The sequence below is a fragment of the Erithacus rubecula genome (assembly GCF_903797595.1).
Source record: "Erithacus rubecula genome assembly, chromosome: 5".
Classification (NCBI taxonomy): Eukaryota; Metazoa; Chordata; class Aves; order Passeriformes; family Muscicapidae; genus Erithacus; species Erithacus rubecula.
The window spans coordinates 47,474,458-47,495,964 of record NC_136687.1 but is presented as its reverse complement, the minus strand read 5'-3'; the positions used below and the strand labels follow the sequence as shown (position 1 = coordinate 47,495,964).

Sequence of the window (21,507 nt, the reverse complement as noted above, 5' to 3'; positions counted from 1 at the left end):
CGCCCTCGCCCCTGCCCACGGGCGCTGCGGGGCGGGAGCGGGGCCCGCCCGCTCGGCCCCTCCCCGGGGGGCGTAGTGGGGACACGGGGCGGGCGGCAGCGCCGCGGAGCTCCCGGCCGGCGAGGAGCGGTGCCGTTGCTCGGTCCGTGCAGTTGCGACGGGGCGCTCGCTCAGCGCCGGCTGAGCCCCGTCGACCGGGGGGCTGAGGGCCGAGGGCCGCGGCTGGGCCTGAGGACAGCGTCCGGGGCCTGAGGGCCGCTGCCGGGGGCTGAGGGTAGCGGCAGTGGGCTGAGGACCGCGACTGGGGACCGAGCCCTGCCGTGCAGGGACTGACCCCTGCCGTCCGGGGACCGAGCGCTGCCGTGCGGGGACCGAGCCCTGCCGTGCGGGGACTGACCCCTGCCGTCCGGGGACCGAGCCCTGCCGTGCGGGGACCGAGCCCTGCCGTGCGGGGGCGGAGGGCAGCGGTCCGGGTCTGAGGGCAACGGCCGGGGCCTGAGGGCCGCTGCCGGGGCCTGAGGGCCGCAACAGTAGGCTGAGCCCCGCCGGCGGGGGCCCGAGGGCAGCGGCCGGGCTCCCCGCCACCCTGGGCCACCACAGACGTGAGGCGGGGCTGGCCGAGATCGCCCGATGCGAGGGCAGATGGGACGATGCGAAACTCCCGGTTGCCACCGGCCCAGGGGCCAAGGGTCACACAAACGACATGGTCATTGCCCACGCTGCCGTTCCCAGACACGGCCCCAGCCTGCCCCACCTGCCGTGCAGCTCCCTGCCCCACACCCAGCTGGCCTGACCCACTGGATGGCAGAAGGGATAATGGAGGCCAAGGTCCAGGCCAGGCAGGCTCACAGGTACGGCCCCGCTGTACACACCTCACCAACACTATCTCCAGAGCCCAGGCTCCTGGACCTTGGAATGAGTCCTTGGGTTAGCAGCCAGTTAGGCAACCTGCTTCTCTCAGGCCCCCTCCCTCCCACGGGCTGAGACGCGGATTTGTGTCTTGTCTACCTTTTTGCCAGGATTAATGCACAAAAAAAGCATGTGATTTCATGAACACTTTTTAACAAACAAAAAATTGTGACTGGTCACAGGTCTGTTGCTCAAGTGGTTTAGATAAAAATGCTCGTGCTTCAGGACAGCAGCCCCAGCTCAGCAAAAATCTGTATTATTAACTTAACCTGTAACTGCCTTTTACAAAATTTCTTACCTATCCATGTAGTGGGCAGAGACAGTGTGTTTTCAAATAGTTTGGGGTTTTTTTAATATTCTCATTTATATCACTCTGTGACTATGCTGAATTACATGAGCTGAGACACAGTTCTGGATTCCAAGTTTTCTGAAACCAGAATTTTGTACTGTCTGTGCCAAGTAGTCCAAGTAAGAGTACTAGAAGAAGGTATGGTTAAAAAGATACTGCATGAGCAGCAGAACTGATTTAGATAAATCCTTCATAAAAGACTTCCATGCCACAATGCACAAAACATCTAGCAGGGAAAAACAGGCCAGCAGCACAACCTTCTACTGGGCAGAGAGGAAGAAAATCTAGAGAGCTACAATAATATTTATTCTAACACTGAAAAACCTGTTACCATTTCTGAATTAAAGCCTGAATCACTGATATACTTTTATACTTCCATTTGACTTGGTTGGGCACAACTCAGCAACACGTTCCAGATATCCCCATCTATACTGGTTCTGCCACCAGCTGAGGCTGAAGATGCTCCACCCAACCCACTTTTCTATTTGCATGTGCCTTTTGGCTCTCTTCCAGAGAAATCAACACAACATGCTCTTGCTGCTAAGGGAATTGCAACATTCATTGAGCAGCAGCTATGTTAATAGCAAAACTGGCACCTCCTATAGTTTCTTCTTCAGTGTGTCTGTTTCTAAACACAGCTCTAGTAACAGTTGATTACTGCATTAATTCTGAAATTTTAAAAGTAGATTTGAAAAGTGCCTTATGATCATCAGATAAATTGGAAGTAACTGCAACCTGGCTATAACAGGTAAATCAATACAGGTTGCATCAAGACTTGTCAGTGCTCTATTGTGCACAGCCGAAGAGTTCACATCAAAATTGATTATTTTAAGACTTTCTTTATAATTTACCATTTAAATTAGTATAATTTAATATTTTATATAATTTATTTATATTTTTATATAATTATTATGTAATTTAATATATTTGCATTCATTCTTAGGCCCGTTTTTACATAATGCTGAAAAGTCCAAGAAATTCATCCATAATTCCATTAAGATTTATTGTCTGTTGGCAATCCTTGGCAGAATGAAAATCCTGCTGTATTTCTGAGACACAGCCAAAATTTTTTCTCAAGGGGCAATGCATTCATACTGCTCTAGCTGAAAAGAAATACAAAGTTTCTAAACTGTCACAGAGAAAGCCTGCAAGAACTAGAAGGGCACACTAACAGTAAGATGAGAGGTCATACACCTCTCAAACTGTATGCACAGCTCTTGAAGAATAACTCCAGCTCTTGTGTATACTTTTGTGAAGTACAGATCTAATCAGAAAGTCCAATCTTTGTTATGTCAAATCTGATAAATGTTAGACAAACACTAACAGAGCCAAATTCTCCTTCTAAAACAGAAAGAACAATCTGTTTGTGCACTGCAAACCAGGCATTGCCCAACAGTACTTCATGCTCCTGATTCACTATTGTTTCATTCCTGCTTTTCTTACACCTGTGGGATGTTGCTGTTACATTTAAACTGCCACAGAGTGCTAGGGCACCAGATGGTGACTGGCAGTGGGCAAGATGACAAATTAATCAGCTTTTCTAATCTTACACAGGGCCAAAACCTCTCTGAGATGGGTTTCTTGTAAGAAATTCACTGAAGCTGTAGCTAATTACATCAAAGCTAGCATGATTTGTAATCATATTTGTTATTCACTTACCACAAAGTCAGAAGAACCATTTATTGTTATTCAAACTACTGAAAAAAATATATTTGAAAATAGAAATCATAATATAATGCTGTCATTTGGCAGGTAACTTAGACACACCTATCTTTTGTGCTAACATTTTGTGCTAACCTTTTCTCTCTCAACTCATTTGAATTAACTATTTAAATAGGATTAAAAACTTACATCCTGTAACTGAACACCCTTGAAAGAAATGGCATATAGCAATGGATATTCTGGGGGGAAGTACCCAGGTAGATAAGACTGAAACTCCTTTTCACATATTTTCTCTAAATAATTCACTCACTGAATTCACTCATTGAGGTGAATGAATTCCGAGCAATTCCATTTGTTCATTTTTAACTTGACCAGAGAGACTCAAATCCTCACAGCCACTATACTTCAACTTCCAGAGACTCACAGTCATGAATGACAGATGAACAGTATGCTAAGATACATACTCCAATATTGCCAGCTCAGAAATCTTGCAGTTGTCATCAGTTATATGCTCTTCTAAATACTGAAAGGGAATTCTGAGATCAGAGCTCTAGAAACACAGTCCAAGTGTACTGTGAATACTCAAAAACACCAAAACCAAACAAAAAACACTGTTTAGCTTAAAATTCTTAACATATAAAAGCCTAAATCTCATCAATCTGCAGCTCTTGACTCATTTTTGAAAGCTTGGGTACATGGACTGGCACGGAAAGGTGTCCTTATAGATCATAGTAGAAAAGTTTCTGAAGCTATAGAATTAGAAGGGATCTTTACTCTAAGGCACAAATACCTCATACTTGTATTGTACTGTACTGTAATACTGTAATTTTCAAAGGAAAAAGTGGGATCTCAACTTTCACAAAATAGTTTGACTCTGTAACTTAAATCATTTAATAGTGAATTACAAGTGCCTGGGGTACAATATGGACCTTGAAGTATGAGAGGTATAAGGGCACTGCTATGGTAAATTAATCATAACCTTCTTCTTTTCTTAGGCTGCACTATTGGTACCATTTTTGTGCTGTTCACTACCATGAGAAGCCTGGCTCCCACAAGAGGTTAACATTATGCAAGATTTCAACCAGCAAGAGGTATTACTTGTTCTACAACCTACACTAGCCAGTTCATTAGCTCTCTCTGTGAAACTGTAAAATACACTGCTTTTGATAAGAAACATGATACATTTGCTCCTTAGGACTAATTATTGTTTTTTAAAAATCTTTAAAAAAAAAAAGTCTGTAATAAAATAACTCCTTTAAATCCTTCACTGTTTTACATTTTCAATTATAGATATATTTAAGGATCTTCAGCCATATGGATAAGAATTGTTTTTAATGGAGATATACAGATGAAATTATCTTTAGTTCATGGCTGCTCATTAGAAAACTAAGCTTGTAAAATTCCACCGACACTTTAGGAATATTATCTTTACTCACCTTGTTAGCATAGGGTCAAGATTATTTTGACCCTATTGCTACTGACAAGGCTTAAAGATGTTTGAAATCTGAAGTTTTAGCCAAGGGCCATCTCTAATTTTCAGCTGGTAAAAAGGCATCTGACTCCCAAAGCCAGAAGCTGTTGGGCTACAGCTTTGGATGGTATGGAGTGAGATAGTGCCTGAAGAGCTGAGCCAGCCTCAGAGCATCCTAGATAAGTGTGCAGAGAGATAGGAAGTAATAAACTGTCTTAAAAATATAGCAGTATTTGCCATGAAGATGAACACTGCTCATTTAGCCTCGAATTGCTCAAATAATCTTTATCAAAGAGTCATCTGGAGAAAAATACAGGTCTTCTGCAATTTTGGAAAAAAGTAAATAGACACTACATATATTTATCAGTTAAACTTTGTCTTGTAAGGAAAGGGAAGTTCAACACTTTGGAGTTAATTTTTCAAACCTTATTTTAAATGTACCATTATGGAAAAGAATTTTTACATTTACAAATTCAAAGTGAATTTGAATAGGATTTCAGCCTAATCTACCCAAGTCTCACAAACACACTTTTAAATTTAAATTTTCTATTGTTCCAAAATTAGCTTTAACAACTTGAAAGCCTCCAAAACACTGATGAAACAATACATGTTTTGTAGGAACATGTCTAGTAGTGACCTGTTACCTGCTGATGACCTTTAAATCCACCAAAGGATCCCAGGGGATGGTCGGTACATGACTGAAAGCTACAAGCTGAGATTCTATTGACATATCTGCATGGAATTGTATGTATCTAAAGAGCAAGGGTTACCCCAGAATAAAGGAGAAGCAACCATTTGTCAATGCTAGTTCGATTAGATAAGTGCAGTGGTGTCAGCAGGACATCTGAGACACAACATGCTGGTGTTGTCTTTCACAGGCTGGATTCCACAGGGATCAAGATGACCCCTGTGAGACAGCAAACCAGCTGCAGGACTCCTCTAGGTTTTCCCGTCATAATCCAGTAAGATGAAAGAGTAAGTAGAATTTCTAGGGAGGGACCAGAGCAGCCTTTTCAGCTCTCATCACAGGATCCAAGCAGAAAACAATTGTTTGGGACACTTTTCTAGATATCTGGCCTTCAAAACATCAGTTCCTCCCTTTGTTTCTTGGAATAAGCTGCTAAACATGCTTGAAATAGCAAATTCTTACTGGAAACATGAATACAGAGCTCTGAGTTGATGTCAGTACACTTAGCACATCTACAAAAGAGGTGTTATACTAGTTCCTGGGATTGGCAACTCTGCATTGAACCCAACTTAAGTTTTCAATAAACACTAACGTGAGAGGGCAGAAAAGGGGCTACAAGATACAAGACATTTTACTTCAGAGGCATCAGGCCCTTCAGTCACTTCTCTTCTACACAATTAACACTGACATTTTAGAAGTTCTAATTAGCAGACTCTGCTCCAAGCCTGCATGAGTTCTTAAGCCCTGTCACCATGTCAAGTTACAATTCAGGATACAACTAAACTGTGGTGCTTTAACCTATACAAATAATAGCCTACAAATTAAAAAGTATCTAAATTTGAGACATGGCTTTTAATCAAGTATTAGTTCAGTCATTTTGAAGCTATTACTTGAACACAGAAAACCTCTCAGTTTTAACTCCATCCTGAGTGTGCTTTTTTATCTAACTGCAGGTATCTGCAAGTAATCAAACTTGACTTCAAATATATTGGTATCATTCTGCTGCAAGACCAGCAACATGATTACAATGGAGCACCATTTCACAAAACATGACTGTGCATAAATAAACACAAATAAGAGAGGTTTTAAAGCATATGCTACCACTAAGCAATTTATAGGAAAATCTTTAACATATGCAGACAGAGATACAAGGACACCTGTAGGCTACACTCAGCACTTGAATCCTAGGTTCTGAAGGGTCTAGTAAGGAAAGAAGAAAATAATATTATATTCAGTGCTATCATAATTGGAATCTGGAAATTTTCTGTAAGTTATCTTAGGAATCTTGAAAGCTATTAATAACATACATGTCAAGGATTTTCAGAATGCTTGTTCCTTAAACTAAAATATAATTCAGTAAAACAGAGAGCTATTATTGTTTTGATGTTCTCTTCACTTTTACAAATGCCATGGATACATCTGACTTCAGAAATTTAATTGAGATGATGTTTATGTGCTAAAAACCATGGAGTGAAGCAAGGCCTGCCAGAAGAGTAATCCTGACACTAGATCTTCCTTCAGCAATCAGAGCTGAAGCACCAGACAAATACTTATTTTGGTTACGTGTGTAAATCAATAAATAAATCTAACTTATGTAACAGCATGTTCTAGAGCTCAGTAGAATATATGGGCCCCTCTGTGAGGGTTCCTCACCTGCAGAAGGAAGCAGTACTTGTAGCAAGCAGCTGTTCATCAATGTTCATTTACTCTTTCTTCCTTTCTGTCCCCAACAAATTTCCCAGCAAGTAGAATATTTCAGCTATTTCATCTACCCACAGTGCCCTGTTTTCCAAGATACGTCACACTGTTGAGCAAAATGTGAGAGGATATGCAAAATTCATATATTCCTTTGGCATTCTCACCTAGCAGTAAAGTTGTGTAAATGCACAGTGGCATTTCAGTATTATTTAACTGATTTGTCTACAACAGCAAGAGCAAAATGAAGTATAGAAGTCTGAACCTTCTCTCTCGCTGGTGCACAAAGTTACAAAATGTTAATGGAATAGGTATTCCTGACAGCTGGTGTTTAATGTGTATCCAGATAAACAATTTTCAGATCTGAGCACTTGCTGTTTATGTAAGAATTTCTAATGCCATTTGTAATTGGCACAGCACACTCATTTTGAGTGTTTTATTTAGTGATGGAGTTGGATTTTACAGGGTGAGAGTGTGTGTGTGCCTTCAGGTATTTTTGGGAGTGGAAGCTGTTGAGGAAAACCATTTGTAAGTGACAGCAGGTTGTCATATTGAACTGTTTTGGTTTTAAAACCTTGCACTCTCTTTTAAGCCTGACATGATTAAAACATGCTGAGGCAGGAGTACAGCTAGCTCTGCTGAGTATTCTTTACAATGTCTGTACACAGTGTGTACAGAAGGCCAAGGCTGGAGTCATGAATGTAGCAGAGCACTGATATTGGAGGAGTTGTGAGTTTACAGAAACAAAAAGGTTCTATGACTAAAAAAATATGCTACAAAAATGTTTTGAAAGACATACATTAACATACTATCAGGTCAGAGTACTAAAAAAAACCTCTAAAGAACCACAACCTTTGTTTGCCACAACTCAAACATGGAAGAGGGTGACTGAAACCTCAAAAAGTAATTTAAAAAGTGAGGAAGAAACTACAAATAAACAAAAACCACCACAACCTTCCAGCGTGTATTTACTAGCAGTTGTGGAAAATGTGGAAAGTGTTAAATTGCCTAAAGGATAACACAGTACAAACATTTGATAAAGAATACCCCTTGAATAAGTTACACATTTATAAAGTTACAGATTTGCAACTGCAGGTCCCATGAGAAAGATTTAAAAAAAAAAAAAAAAAAAAAAAAAAAAAAAAACCCAAAAAAAACAACTCCCCAAAAAACCCCAAAAAAACCCCAAAAAATGAGAGAACTAGTTCAATACCATTAACTGAATGAAGCTGGCTATGGAAGTGTTTGGTTACTTTACAGCTCACTTCCCACACTGGATTCTAAACATACTAACCCTTAAATGCTGTAGAGGATTTACTCAATTAGCCCTTTGAAAGATCTTTCAAGAGTAAACACACTACAATAAGTCATTTTATCCATTTTTGCTCTTCAAGTGTAAATTAGAGTAGAATCTCTCTGGCAAAGGACAACAGAGAATGAAGTAGAATCATGATTTATGACAAAAATTAAGAGTTTCAGTCTCTATTTGCATGGCCAACAAAAGGAGTTCCTTCAAGCAAGCTAAAAAGGAGGAAAAAACCATAAGAGTTCAGGTCAACTTATTCCCTTTTTCCTGAGCTTGTGAAGCTAGTCTGTGAACACAATTTTCTAAGCTCTAGGCTGTAAAATAGATAATAAATTGCTACAGATGAGGAAGTGACCTTTATATCATTTGTATAGCTGTCAGAGTATACCATCATGAACAGATTATAAACTTATACAAAAGTAATTCTTATTTTTAGCAGAACTGAAAAGCTTTGTGAGCAAATGCTGATAACTATAAGAGAAGAAATTGAAAAAATGGCCTTAATCAACTGCCCTAGAAATGGCTCATTTTGGGGGTGTGTGCAGACCACCACAGGACAGAAGAGCACACCACAACCAGTGAGAAAGCTTCATAAGTAAGCAATTATCAGTCTAGTGCTCAACACCACAAGTTGTTGAGATTCCTAGCATAGTTGCTAGTGGTTAATTATGATCCGTTAGAAAAGAAAGATTCACCATCTAATCCCTGTGAATAATCACAGTTCAGTCCTCACTAAAGAGCAAGAAAGCAATAGTTTAATAGCACTAAGCACCTCAAGTGTGACATCCATCTTACAAGCTCAAGAACACTGAATTTGATGAGCTCAGCTTCCCAAAACCTGTGAGTGAAGGAAACACTGCATTAGTTTGTCCTGACTGGCAAACTTACAAATAGTGTAGTTCAGTGACTTAAATGCAAACAAGTGCCTGGAATACACTTTTTAAACTCTTAATGCACATCAGCCTCTGATGGTCTACAGAGCAGGTCTTCTGTAAACACTTCAACAAGGGCAAGGCTGTGTATAGGATTAAATGCTTAAATAAGAGAAGCAAAAGGTGTTAGCTCCTAATTTGAGAGGCATATTAAACATTCTACCAACTTTTTTTTTTGCTTTTTTTTTTTTTTTTTTAAGTAAATACACCTCAGGACACAGAAAATAACAGTATTTAAGGAAATGTTGTAATTGTATTGTTTGGGAGTAAAGAAGCAAAGTTAGACATTGGTTCAAAATAACATGGGAGAATTACTTCTATTTCCAGCAACACATTACTTAACTGCGGAAAGAGATGACCCTCCCTAAATGATCCAAACTTTTAACTGATCTCTTTAGTAAAAAAAGCATTAATCACTAACACCTGTGAGATAAAGGATAGGCAAATTGTTTTATGTGTGGCAAAGAAGCCATGTCACTGAAATATCTGTCATCAGTGAAATATCTGCCATCAGGTCAAGTGACAACTGCCAGGAAATCAGACAGGTTTTCTCCCAAAGACCAGCTGAGGTAAAGCATTTAACCACAATCTTTTTGTTGTACAGCCCAGAAGGAATAGGAAGGGGAGTATTTGGAAAGCATCAAGTAACTGTTGGGGAAGGGACGGGCCAGGAAGGGAGAGCTGAATCTCTAACAACATTGGAAGAAGAATCCAATGTTAAATAAAGGATATCAACTGAGCTCCTGCACTTTAATCTTCATGCTTTTGTCATTGCCAACATACATATGACAGTGAGAAACATGGCGATCCCAAGTCCTGGCATAACCGACACAGAGTTTGAGAAATCTGAAGTCACCTCACACAGACTGATAGCATCAGAAGCTGTCAGAAACTGAAGTGTTTAAGAGAGCAGCCAATTTATTCCTGCAGTGCCCAGTGCAGGTGATTACAGCTCAGGCCTAGTAAGCTCAGCATCAGTGTCTAGAGAATATTATTAAGAACAAATTAATTTCTGTGTATTGGTATATCTTCCAGCACTTTAAACAGTATTGCAAAAGTATCCCATATTACAGCACTCAAGACCCAACAACACACACAGGTTTTGCATAGTAATACTTAAGGAAATGTGACATTTTAGGAATATCCAAGGCCTAAACTTTTAAAGTGCCATGCAACATTACACATGCCACGTCCCATGAGTATTTTATGGCATTCCAGGGGTTGTTGTCACTGAAATGTTTAAAATTTTTGTTGTAATGAATAATAGTGCTTGCTTTATCTTTTACTTATTAAGCGTATAACATAAATTCAAAATGGATTTCCCTACAGCCATTTGGTAAACTGAAAATAACATCAATAATGTAAGTACTTCAGTGATGAGTATACATACCTTTGTTTATGGAGACGAGGTTCTGTCACAGTGTCTGCCAAAACATATTGTGACTATGTACTCAAACACTTCTCTATGCTTCCATCTTCTCAGACACACTATTTTCTTACTGTTTATAAAGTAAACCTCTCCCTTCTCTGTCCTTCATTTGACTCGGTAATATGAGAGCGTTTGAAATTTGAACAAAACCTCCTTGTCTTGGGAGTACAAGGGGCGGAGGAAGATGCAGTTGAAGCAATCAGTGGTTCTTAGAGCCTTACACCACCCCCTTTGATAAAAGCTAAAGGAAGGAACACTAAAATGCCATTCCATGGCAACTATTCCTGGGTCACTTGCCTCCAGCTCCTTCTCCTTACTTTGTTATGGAGTTTTCTGGCAGGTGGACTCTGAACTGAAAGTTGCTTCACTGTTTTTATTTTTTCCAAATAATGGGAAAATGCAATCACTGACAGCTGCCCTAACATTACCCACATTAAAGGGTGACTTTGTGTTGCAGACAAAGGCTGTACATATACACAAGTTCCCTTTTGGCCTTTTTATTGAAGCAATAGGATTTGACTTATGAAATACCTGGCAAGGGTAAGGTCCTATTACACAAACTGGAAGTAGATAGGGGGTGATCATAATGCCATATGAAGAAGAAATATCTTCATCTCCTGCTGCAAGACTCAAGGATTAAATAACTTAATGTTTCCTGTGAAGTTATTCCCGTACTCCAGTATGTGAAAACAAGGGTCAACACTTAAGAAAGCTTGTATTAAACAGCTGAAACACTCTCAAATCATTTATCCAAAATAAACTTCCAACAGAAAGCTACCACAAATACTTATTCATCTTAACTCTTAAAAATGAACAATTGTTCTTGTTTTAAAATCATTTCACATTTTTGAATTGAAACTTCAGAATTCACATTACTTTAATTTAATATGACTAAGTACTACTATGTTAAACACTGAACAGAACTAAGGCTTTGCATAACTGGGAAAAAAAAAAAACAAAACAAAACAAAACAAAAAAAAAAAAAAACAAAAAACAAAAAACCAGCAAAAAAACCTCTGCCTATCTTACGAAGAGCCAGGATTTTGTCGCTTATCTCATATGGAAAGGTCTGAACAAGGACAGGGTACTCACTCTCTCCTCTGAAGTTTGTAAGGAGAAATAAAATTGTTTAGATAACAAAGCAACAGAGCTGCTGTGTAAGGCCTAAATCAGTTCCATTATTTCTTGCAGATGCACAGACACAGCAAGCAGCAAGGATCTGGACTACAGAGCAGTCACAAAGGGCGGTTAGAAGACAAAAGAGTGGAGGGGAACCTCAGAGACATCTCAACAGGAGATGGGATAATCAAGTTTGCTGCTGAGCAGGGAACTGACGTTATCCTGAGAAAGTCAGTATAAAAAAATACTTGCTTCCTATAAAGTTATACAAAATCAAATTCCTTTCATGCAGTAAAAGCTTATAACTATATTGCATTTTTATTTTCATCTATATGATTAAAGCACTGATTTGCTTCTTTCGGGCATTTACCTTTTAGCCCTGTTACAGCAAACCTATAGTATCAGAGAATACATGGCTCAGCTCCTGCCAAGAGGAGGAGATTCACAGCTGTCCTCTTGGCCTGCCCCCACCCTGAATCCCAACATCCTGTGGATCAACAGTGGGGGTCATGTTACTGCAGTGTGTCCTGCTCTGACAGGTGCTGGCATTTGGCAGCATTCCCAGCAAGCAGGCAGTTATCAGACAGGAAGACTTGGCTGCAAGTCAGAAAGCCAAGCTCATGGAAAGCATGGAAAGATACAGAGGATACAAAGGTGTTAAATCCCTTCTGTCCTTGAACAGCCAAAGACTGCTCTAAACTATGGTGACTGCCAGCAGTTGCAGGCATTTTTTCAGAAACTAGAACACTAACAAGGAAAAATAATTTGAAATTAAGCGTAGACAAATATTTACCATAAAATTTAGAGGATGTCCCTTAGCTCTTCATCATCTTCCTGCTTATGATGCACTAAATTATTTGAGGTGTTCAAATCATGCTGTCTGGCTTAGTTGCAGCTTCAGATCTGCTTAAAGCAGTATACCTACTGGTTTTCCTCCAATAGAAGTCTAGGCTCTCCATCCCCCAACATCAGATACCATGCTTCCACTTTCTTCTGGAACTTGCTTCCACTGTTTAATAATTATGACCCTACAGCTTTAGTGCTATACCAACAGATAGGACTCCCTTAAATCTGCTAAAGACATTCCACTTGCACAGAGGTTGTTTTCAATTCATTGTGTTTAAATGCCAAGAATTCCTCTTCAAGCAGCAAACAGAGCAGAAGGGCAAGTTACTTTTCCTTTTCTGTGCCTCCCCCTGATCATACATTTACAAAACATCAGCACAAGGAAAGTCTTCAATTAATAGGTCTCAGCTAAACCTTAGAAAGAAAGGATTGTTGTCAATTAAAATTGCTTTGTACCTCAGCTTACTAAACTAATGTTCTTAATTACACATTAGCAGCAATGCTCAAAGCATGGTTACCATAATCAGGGAAAGAGGTCATGAGAAATCACTTCATGTCTTCTCAGCCAACTTAATCTACTTTTAGCACACCACCTTTCCCTGAATTGATGCTATTCCTGCTTATTTACCTTCCACTAAACAGTTACATTGCCAAGAGACCTATGCATGTAACCTACCAAACCAGAGACTGAATCTCCATAAAAGTCTATACAAAAATCTGCTTTAAAAATATCATTATGCTGTCATCCTACCTCAGGCTGCAGTTCTGGGGGTTTTTGGGCAGGGTTTCACCATAGAAAATGGGAATTGTAATGACATGGCACACTGCTGTCAGAAAGCCTTTTATACTTCTTAGGCTGGAACCACACAAGATTATTTGCAGCTACTTGAAAATTCTAAGGTTCATCAAAGCAGAACAATTTTGTGCTTCTAATTCATACAGATCAACACAGATAATTTTCTTCCAAAATTGTACATTTGCACAAATGTTAAAACTGCACAAGGTTTAGAACAGTATAAACATGGGACTTGTTGACTTGTACAACCTGTAAAAGTAACTGTTTCGTTACTTTAAAGGCACAGAACTGTAAAAGAAAATCAGGGTAAACACAGACAAATTGGTAGGATTTTAAATACTTGCCCTTAGCTACGCAAATTAAAGTCACAACTTATAACAATCACAGAGGCCTTTTATCAATGTATATTTGATGTATTTTCAAGACAGAGTTTGTCAAACACTGATGGACTCATTCGTAAAATTTAAAATTTGTTGTGGAAGTTCATGACATCTATCCTTACAATGAAACGATGAAGTGCATTCTGGCAAAGTTGTTCTTTTTTTACAGTGTTGATACCAAATAGATAGGGTTTGGGTTTTTTTGAAATACACTGAAAACAGTTACTCAACACTTGCTGGGCAAAGAGCTAATACATCTCATTTACATTGAGGTTAGACATAGCACACTTTCTAACCCACAGAAGCTATCCTTAATTAGAGAGTAACCATACCACGAAGTTACATGAGAATCCAGGATCTAAAAGCTTTCAAATGTGCATGGAACATTAGTTTATTTTTAATACAGTCTACAGGACTCATTTTAAGAAGTTCATCCCAACCTGGACTCTAAAAGCATATGCATGTACACCATGCAAAGAACTACTCATGTCAATGTGTTAGTGAAAAAATATGTACTTCTAAAACCTCTTGGGAAAGGGCTGGCAGGGTAGACAAGGCCTTTGCATGGCAATTTTATCCCATATCAGACACTGTTAAGAATGCATGAGTGCTAGCAGTAAAGCAGAGGCACAAAGGCAACCATATTTGCTAAGAAACTGAGAACCTAATGAAAGTCTTCAGCTACAAACCCAGATCTGAGTTTCTGCCACACCAACAATGTGTCTTTCAGTCACTTACAGGGAACACCCAGTACATCAGCCTTTCACCAAGTACTTATTAAGGAGCCATTAATTACCATGACTTCAAGTGCTAGAGTATTTCGGTTCCCTCTGCTCCAAAACAAGAACTGCTGTTCTTGATAAACCAGAACTGTAACCAACCCTCTGGCTTTATGCCTGACTGTATATTTATTTTAGTAATATAATCTGACTGTGCTGGATGTTTTGTAAGAAACATGCTGTTAAAAGGACAATTTGAAACTTCTTTATTTATTTGCACAACTGAAAACTTGGCTGTCCCTGTTGTGCCCTTCTCTGCACAAACAGCAACTCTGGGCAGAAGAAAATGATTTCCACCTTTTTAATCAGGCTTTTCAGTCTTATTATGAGGGTTTACTTGAGAAATTAGGCACTGTGATGTGGTTCCTTGAGTCTATTTCCCAGCATCCTTTTTTTCCAGCCCATCTCCTCCTCCTGGCACCTCTTCTGCATCCTTTTCCAACTTAAACAGGGTTTCTAATTCATACCATCATCAGCTCCTCTCTTCTGCTGCTGTTTCAGTTCTCCAGCTCCTACTGAGGGCACTGAGACCAAGCTGACATCCCAAGCTGACTCAGTCTACAGTTTCTCAGGTGTCCTTAAGCTATGCTCCTCACTCTAGAAGCCAGCAAAGATATGCCAGGACTTGTGCATGTGGGCTCCAAGTCACAACTGCCTCACCTATGACATAATTATGTCTCAATCACATGGAGATACTTTAAAGGTTGCATAAATATAAAAACTTTCAGACACATTTTATGAATGCCTAAGTTAAGCAAGCATTCCTTCTAGGTTAAAGTAAATGAATCTGAGATTTGGCTTCTGAAATTTCAAGCAGAAATACCTACTGTGGTAAATAGCATTGCAGGCTTATATAAAAATTTAGCAGTTTATTCTTACGTTGTCATCAGCCATTCTGTCACTACAGAACTGCACTCAAATTAAACCTTGGTGGAAATTTAGCTGCAGAGCAGTACCATTCTGAGGGGGGGAGGGTGTTTCCAGGCTTTTTTGAAAGTGATTATGACAATTAGCTAGAATGATATATTATATAGACACCTAGGACAGTGCTTTTCTGTGTCTTATGCTGTTGACAAAGTAGGCAACTAATGCAACTGTGAAACTACAAAACACAAAGAAAAGTAGGCAGCAAGGACCAATCAGCAAGCTGGGTTTCAGATCTTCTCCATATTTACAGCAAGAGAGAGAAATCCATACACTGTCTTCCTACCTTGAAGGGTCAGGCTGCACTCCTGAGTTTATATCATAGGGTCACAATGGGCTTGTATGCAAACACAATAAAACTTTATTTCTTCTTCCCAATATCTAAGATATTGCAAGCAATTTTGCCCTTAACTACAGAATGGCTACTTAAAAGTAAATATTATCAGATTAGCTGCTAAGTACCAGTAAAGACTCAAGAGGACAGACAGAACGAACCAGTTCTTTTGTGCAGTCAACAAAACAGCTGCAATTACTGGTAAGAGGCTTTCCAAACAATTTCACTGCTTCACTGAAGAGAGTCACCATTACCAGATAGCTGGCTTCTTTATTACCTATCTCTCCCAGTTTAAGGATTGATCCTTAAATCATCCTGCTAAAGCCATTACCCTAGATTTAGAATGTTGGATCCCAATACCTGATTTTCCTCTAGTGCTGCTTTAAAGGACTAGAAAACTTTCCAGTGTTTAACCTGGGGAAGAAAGGAGGCACATGTACTTAAATCTAGAAAGCAGCATCAGTGATGTAGCAGCAGAAGTAAGAGAGGTCTTAACCTATATTTCTCTTTTTCTGCTACCACCAATACTCTCCCTCAAACTTTTTACTTCTTCAAGTTTCAGGTGCATCTAACCTGACCTGGTTTTGGAAATTAACAGGAAATTCAGTAACAAAGCCACCTAATGTGCTGTGAGGCACACAGCTTGCTCCTTTAACAGGTGAAACAGTAAACAGGAAAGATTTTCTCAAATAACTGGACTATTTTGTTATGTCTTCCTAGCTGGGAAATACAATCAGATAGCTATGAAATAGTTCAGAAATTTAGATTGAGAATCCACTAAGTATTTAGAGTTTGTTGATTGACATGTGTTTGCTGCATAAATAATGTTTGTAGTACAAGACCCTCAAGAACAGTGAACCCTCACAATCCAATCAATTAGCAGAGATAAGAACACATAAGGTCATGGGGGAAGATTTTGTGCTACTATATTATATTATTTTTACCTAGACATGTATTTGAAAGACCAGTCTCTTCATTCCCATTTTCTTTCTGAATATTCTGAAAGGTACAAGCAGCACTAATTTATGACTGCTTGTGAAACTAATGGTTTGTCTAGGAAGATGTCAGAATAGAAGCTTCCTCCACTGGAACTCTTTGACCTGTTGAAATATGAGTCTGTTTGATGACCGAAGGAGTTATCTTGTCCAACAGTGCCCTTCAACAGGACATGTAGTCAAAGTTTTTCTGAAATGTGAACTGGGAAGACACTTCTTGACAAGAAGAGGTGTCTTTTGTTCACCTTGAACTTAAAGACTGTAAGTGAATGCATAACATAAGTAATAAAAAATGCAATCCATTAATTTATAAGATTACTTTGATGTGCCTATAATAGAAGCATAAAAAAACATGCAATTTTTATGAACTATTGAAAACTGGACTATAAGACCTTTTGCTCTTAATTACAAACATTAAATGTAAACTTCTATTTGGCAGAAGTTTTGAAGATTCACTGATGTTTACAAACATAATTTGGAGCAAATCCAATTCTATGCAATATACTTTGAAAATATCTCTGCTATGAGCAATGTTATTTCTGTTATTGTTTATTCATCCCACCTTTTTCACCCCTCTGGGAACTTTTGCATTGCTTTCTTTGTATCAGCAGTGTTATTTTTGGCTTCCTACAAAGCACAGTACAATTGAATTGAATCAGCCATAGATAGCTAATTTCTTCTTCCTTCTGTAAGTGAATTAGTTTGGTTTGTGTTCACAAGGCAGTTTTCAAGAAACTACTTTATCTAAAAATATGGAAGGTCTTCAGCTAAGCCAATCTCTACGTTAGCAAATTTTAAAAATATTTCAAGCTTCTTACATTATAAACCAATTAAGCAAAGACATCTGCAGAACACATGCTCCATCTAGATACATACTCAGGTTTTAAAATTCAGTCATTACCAAAAAAAACCCACCAACATTTGATGGTCATTACTGTGGTTCTGAGTTTATTACTTGGAATTCTTGAATAGAAATTGCAGAGAAAGTATTATTCAAGTAACTAACTTACACTGAGAATTCATCTTGATTGTCCTAAAGTTAGATGTAATATTTTAAAAACAATGTTGAAGATTAATGTTTTAATTGTGGAAATGCCATGTGTTCCAAGATGTTCCAAGGTGTTGAAGAGACCACTCAAAAGCATGTTTACCACTCACTGACAGTAACCCTAGCAAGATCCTCAAGTTCTTTTACCACATTGGGGATTTTAGCAAACTGCTGGTGAAAGACACTTCTTTATACTTGGTGAAGATAGGGAAATTACTTAGGAGGTAGGAAATACTTGGCATAACTATAATTTCTGCTGAGGGTGTTCTTAGGCTATTGTTGTGTTGCCATTGTTTTACTGACTGAAAGTACTTTACCCTCCACATCTCATGGCAGCATGCCCACATTTTTTTCTTTTTACCAACCATGAGAAATTCATCATAGAAGTATGGAATGGTTTGGATTGGGAGGGTCCTTAAAGCTTATCTTGCTCCAACCCCTCTGCCATGGGTGGGGACACTTTCAACTAGACCAGGTTGCTCAAAGCTGTCCTCTGATAGCAAATCATAAACCCCAGACTACCAAGCCATTGTGCTAAAAGCTGGACAGAGCAAGACCAGCTCCTACCCCAAAAATTCTATTTGACTCATAGCTGCACTTGCAATGTAAAAATAGCCCCTAACATCAGCACACTCTTGCCTGAGTCATCCCACACAGACTCCAGATTCTGGTCTCAGTGTTTGGAGCCACAAGCAGCAATCATGAGCAGGCATAGAGGGCTCTGGCTGATAAGGAGGCATTGTGAGATAACAGCAGCAGTCCCCTGGAACAGCTCTTAATCTTGCCCCCAAACACCTTACCCTTATGCAGAGTGTTGAGCTGCTCACAAAACAGAATGTGAGCTACTGCAGTTTACAGACAGCTTGTGAAAATAAATCAGCACCACCTTTGGTTTACTTTATTTGTGTCCAGCCCTTACTTCCATCAAATCCTGTATCACTCCACAATTCCAAAGGAACACTGGCATATGTCGTTTTTGTCTTTTTTATGTCTTTTTTTATCCATTAGACACACAACCCTAAGAAATGCAATCATTTGCAGCCATTCAGTTAGGAGACATTCAGATGATTGCAGTTCAGAGAGGACCCCTGGGTCCAAGCACTGTGCTACCATCCCTTTGTAAAGAGAAAATACCACCACCAAGTTAGTACCACTACTTGCTCACTTCCCAGTATTCACTTGGAACTGTGACATTAGTGAAGTGTTTGCAGGTAATAGCTACTACTGTGAAAGCTTGCTGAGTGTGAATGAATGCCTCAGGTGTTTGGCTTTTACACACACAGGAAATAAAATAAATGAGATATGAGCTGAAGTCCTGTGGTGAATTTCTACTTTTGTCATAGGTTTGACCTTTTTTTTTTTTTTTAAATCACCCTCCTGAGATGGAAAGATTCGGTTTATGTGTCACATGTTTTCTGAACATACAAGAAAATTTCTCAAAAACAAAAGCCTGTGGACTACCATGAATCTCCTAAATGAATGCAAGATCCTTTCTGGAAGACTCCTATTCATGATAAAATTCAATCCAACATTTCTGGAGTTTCTTAAAAAAGTACAAAGCTCCTGTTGTATCAAACTTATAGTAATTACATTCGGTTATTTATCTCCTAAAAATGAAAGTAAAGAAAATCCAGGAGCCCCTCAGTGTAAGTTCACAGCTCTGCCCTGGTTTCAGTACTCTAGCTAATTGATGCATGAAATAGTCATCAAGGATCTGTCATCAGCCCAGTTGTCTGCATAAAACTTTGCTACTGAGAGAAGACTCCTTAAGACTTCTGTAGTTGGTCTAAGTGTGACTTATCATGGTGAAGCTTCAACAGTTTCAGTGGTGTACAGTAAATTCAGGTTTTGAAGCACACAGTTTTGAAAGAGGGGAAATACCCCATACATTCTTTCCTAAGTAACTCAGCTGGGCTGAAGGAGTAAAATTCCTTTTATGCAGAACTCTCTTTATGATGTAGATCTGGGAGTGGCATTAATGCATACTCCTCTGTGAAAGGTTACCAGCCTATAACGTATTATCACAGAATCATAGAATCATTAAGGTTGGAAAAAACCTCTACAGTCATGAAGTCAACCTTTGATCCATCACCAGCTTGTCAGCCAAACCACAGCACAAAGTGTCATGTCTAGTGACTTCCAGCACACCTCCAGGGACAATGATTCCACCACCTCCCTGGGCAGTCTGTTCCAATGCCTGACCATCCTTTCAGGGAAAACATTTATTTCTGATGTCCAACCTGAACATCCTCTGGCACTGTGTGAGGCCATTTCCTCTCATTCTGTCACTGGCAGCTGGGAGAAGAGGCTGATGCCCATTTGGCTACAACATCCTTTTGGGAGGCTGTAGAGATGATGAGGTCTCTTCTGAGCCTTATTTTCTTCATTAAAATTATAATACATTAAAATTAAAGACAATGGAGTATGAGTGTGAAATATTTGCTGTATCAGTAAGAGGGAAGGTATGGCAGGTGCCATTTCCAGGCACCTTACAGTTCTACCTAAAACAGAGATCCCTTCCTTCTTTCTTAAGGAGTTCATAGCAGGCACAGCACACCATGTTCCCATGGAACAGCAGGTCAGATTCAGAACTTTCTCAGAAAACTCACCTTGCACTGCCTCTCATTCACAGGTTTATGGCAAGGCTGCATTCTGAACCCAAATACAAACATATCACATTCAAATACTGAGCTTTTTTCCCTTTAGTGCATTTTTCTGGTATCATAAAAAGCACAGGAAAACCCCCATAAATTCACAGCCTTAAATTCACAGACACGTGAAATTATAATTTAACCAATCAACCCACAGATGTGTTTTGTAGCTTGCATCTATTTGCAGTGCATGTCCAATGAAGAATATAAAATGCAGTGGTCTGATAAAATATGATTCTATTTTACTCTTCTCAAATGTCAAAATATGAAGTAACTAAATTACATGGTATTTGTTAATTTTGGCAGGAACTACCGCGGCTCAAAGGACACAAAGATAATCTACAGAGGAAAGGAAACAAAGTGGCATTGCCATGTCCAAGTCTCAGTGATGCAGGGTCTGAGAAAGTGCTGCAGGAACAAGTCACACTCTGCCTTGCCACCAATCACAGAAGCTTTCTATCACTGAAGACACCATTAAAAATAAGCAAGGTTTAAGTGGATGTTAAAAGAAACCAACCCAAACTTAGATTTAAGCTTTCTGTGAGATCTACTTGACTTTTCACTCAGCAGAGAAAACAAAGTGATATGGCAAGGGCAAGACTTTTTTTTAGATACAACTGATGCAATGAAATGTCCTCACTGGCTTATGCACAGTATGAAACACCAAAATCAAGCCTCCTGAAATTATTTTTCATTCCTTTGGCATCATAAGAATTCAAAAAGCATTCCTGGCTTCACTGTCTTCTAGAAATCATTTATCAATTGATACAATCACAAGAGATCTTAGACACTTAAGACACCATCAAAAGCTGTAATGCCTTCCTTTCCAAGAAAAGCATGTGAGTATAGTTCCCCCTTCACTCCTTGTCAGTGAAATAAATATGTTTCAAGCAGAGAACAGAAAGCTCTTAACACTCTTCTGTGTCTGGGTGTGGTTACTATCACTACTCCTACAGATTGTTCTGCATTATCTCACTGTCCATTCAGATGGGGCTACTACTGGTATCTTCACATATTAGTGAAAAACAGTCCTAAATGAAAAGCTTACACAATTTAAAAAGGCAATTCTGCAGCATGGGAGAGAAATACCAACTTTATGTCAGATTATATAATTAGAAAAGACAGATTAAAGAACAAATCTGCAATGAAATTCAGGTGGTCCCATACTCATTAAAATCTAACAGGAGCTGTGTC

At 39.2% G+C, this 21,507-nt stretch overlaps 1 long non-coding RNA gene across 1 annotated transcript; it reads left to right on the top strand.

The window, feature by feature from the left end:
- The first annotated feature begins 9 nt into the window (after positions 1-9).
- Positions 10-11,925, top strand: LOC306802612. Its single transcript, XR_013774412.1, has 3 exons — positions 10-142; positions 3,916-4,011; positions 11,633-11,925. It is a non-coding gene; the product is annotated as an uncharacterized lncRNA (long non-coding RNA).
- Positions 11,926-21,507: the final 9,582 nt, after the last annotated feature.